Source organism: Meleagris gallopavo, chromosome 3 (genome assembly GCF_905368555.1).
Source record: "Meleagris gallopavo chromosome 3, MGAL_WU_HG_1.1, whole genome shotgun sequence".
NCBI lineage: Eukaryota > Metazoa > Chordata > Aves > Galliformes > Phasianidae > Meleagris > Meleagris gallopavo.
Genome location: NC_139406.1, coordinates 92,911,375 through 92,914,588, shown reverse-complemented (window position 1 = coordinate 92,914,588; position 3,214 = coordinate 92,911,375).

The following is a 3,214-nucleotide window of genomic DNA, read 5'->3' as shown; positions in this document are numbered from 1 at the left end:
AGTACTGAGGGCAACGCCGGGCGGCGCGGAGCATAAGCAAAGCGGGGGGGCGGGGCGAACGGAAGAAGTAGCCAATAGGAAAAAGGAAGAGTGCGGATGGGCGGCGCCACCGTCCAATGGAGGGCGGCGAGGAGAACGGAGGGGAGGGGGGAAAGGGAGCCCGTCGCCATAGCAACGGTGGGAATTAGAACGCTGTACGTCACGCGAGGGGGGCGGGGCCTCGCGGAGTGCTTCGCCCCGCCCCCCTGTGCGCATCTGGGAGCCCCTGGGCACATCTGGATGGGGGTACAGCTGCATCATCCAGGGCTTTTGTCCTACACCAGCAAAAAGAACCACTGAAATAGGCAACAAGTAAAATTGAAATAGAACACTTTTTTTTTTTTAATGGCAGCAGTTTTTACAGCAAAAATTAAAAATAATTTAAAAAAGAAAGAAAATCTTTTTTTTTTAAATTTTTATGTCAAAAGAACTTAAAAATGAAATAAAATCTTTTTTTTTTTTTTTTTAATAATTTTCACAAGCAAATTCTGCCTTGCTTTCACCTCTGTGAGCCGTCTGGTTAACAAACGTCAGCATTTTACTTTCCACAGTATATGAGCTGGATTAAAAGCAGCAAAATGTCACGGAAAATACCCAGAGGTTGGAAAATGATAATTCCCAGTTGCACTTGGGACCCTTAAATATGCGGCATCTATCGCAGCGATGCGTGTGTCATCCCAAAAGGCCCCTTATATTCCTGGTTTTGTTTCTATAATGAAGTTAATGAGAGTACACTTGTGTACAATGAGTCCTATGCAGGTCAACTCCTCTCAGCTGTTAATTGAAGGGAAATATTAGCCTAGTGTGTATTAGATCATTGCATAACAGCCAAAGTAAACTAAACCCTATCCGCCTTTCCTGTATGATTTTCCCTTTTCGAGGCTTTGAGTGTTTCATGCTATCTTGAGGAAAGCAATGGGTTATAATGGGGTTTTCTCATTTGGCTTCCCAATCCAAAAAGAGCTTCTGGAACAGAATGACGAAAACAGCATTTAATCTAGAATGGCAGCAATGCCTTTTCTGCTGAATATCACAGCAGAGTCAAATGCTTTAAGCCTGATGCACAAGCCAAGGAGCATGTGGGAAAAGAAATTCCCTGCACTCATGCACTGTCTCCATTGGGATTTTCTCTTTCTGTTCCATGTTTTGCTGGTGAGGAAGTTAGCTAGCATTGAAACTTCATGAGGACATTGCCACCAACAGGGTGACAGCACCGTGGCATTACCAAACCACGCAGAGATCCCACTGGAGAGCCCCACACGGTGCTATCCTGCTCCCATTTCACGGAGCTTTAGCGCCTGCAATGGAAAACCATATAATAATAAGTAATATATATCCAGTTTTAATCCAGATTTTGTTTGGAGAGGAGAGATATGCAAATTGGAGTACTTGTGGCTGGGGATAGGTTTTTTTCCCAGCTCATCTACCCTACAAACCCAATCCTTTCCCATCACGGACAACACAACCAGCACTGATCTCAAGAGAAATCCTCATCAAGGTTAAATAAATCCATATAGGCACAAAAACAAACAAACAAACAAAAACCAACCCTGAATATACACTGGTCTTCAGCTTATAGAAGGCTTCCAAGAGCAAACAAGCCATAGCATGCTCCTGCTCCCTGCCCTGGGGCAGGCTCCCACCCCTTGATGACTTTTACTCATCCAGCAAGAAAGGTGGCTTGGGTGCTTCTTCTCTATGTGGCGCAATGGGATCAAAGAGGATCCTCCTGGAGCCAGCCCTGCCTTGGGGTATTTCCGCTTCGGCACCTTCCCAAGGGAACACAGGGCCCCGCTATTTACCCATATATGGAGTGATGCTGAAAAGTTTCCTTAAAAACCAAACTTGGTAGGCAATGGTCACGTATCTTGCTATGCAAAATGCCCATTTAATAACATAGATTGGAAAAAGACTCTTAAAAGCATTACGTCCACCCATCAATCTACCACATCCGAGACCACCTTACACAACATCCCTTTTAGCACCAGATCTATGGTGGAAGAGCTACTAGCCCAAATCATAGAATATGGGACAGTGGGTAAAAATTTCCTTAGAATCAAACTTTGGGGCAAAGGTCATGTTTTGTGCCATGCAAAGTACCCATAGGATCATTCCGGTTGGAAAAGAATCAATATCATCATGTCAAAACCATCAATCTACAACTACACAGATCACGTCCACGAGCACAACTGAGATTGAAGTGTTCTGAGTCACCTGTAGCCCCTTTTCCACCAACCCCATATGCTGCTGATGAGGAGATCCCTTTGCAAAGGAGGAGATCCTCAGCTGCAAAGAGGTATTGGATGGGAATGAGTGTAGGTGCAATCAATAGTTTCACCTGTTTGAGTAGGGCTGGAGAGAGCAGCATGGGTGAATGCTTCAAGGTGAAAGTTATGGCCAGAAGTACCTATGAGACTTCAAGCTCTGCATCCAGTGCCTGGGTTTAAACACTCTCTGCTTTCAACCATGGGGCTCTGATGGGTATGAAGCAGGTGAGAAAGACTGCGTTTAGACTTCTAATTATCTGATAGCAGGGGTGAAATCCTCTGGAAGAGAAAAGGTTGCTTTTTTTCCAAAGTCATACCAAGTCCTTTTGTCCTCTTGCTAAAAGCATTCTTGCTAGGTTTCTCCTTAAACTCATTTTGGGGGCTGAAAGCTTCATTTCCCCAGGTGTATTTTAGGCTGGGAGCCTCCAATCAGGACCAAGAGAGTCTTGAAATAAACTGACTTCATGGGGGATGTTTTCTTTTGGGGAGTAGTTGGGTGGAGGTTGAGGCTTTCTCTAGCTTGAGTGGTTTTGAGGATATTACCCTGTGCTGGGTGAAAATAGTCTTACCAGCAGCTGTAAGCTCTCACATTTCTAGAAGTGCTGGTGAAACAGAAGAAGTCTTCAAAGTGTTTCTTATTTCTTAGAGAGTTTTTAGGGTATATTATGGTTCTTTATAGCTTGCTCTTCAGTCTTTAGAAAATTCACTATTTTTCCTTGATGGGAAGCACATTCATAGTTGAGGATCACCTTAATGTCATTGAAATCAGAGCTTTATTTCTTGCATTCTTTTAGACCTTGAGTTTCAAGGGGGAAGCAATAATTTTTAGGGAGATTTTTTCCTGCTGCAGCAGTGGAAAGGAGGGGAGATGGTGTCCTAACTGTAAAATCAAATTCTTAACTGTGCAT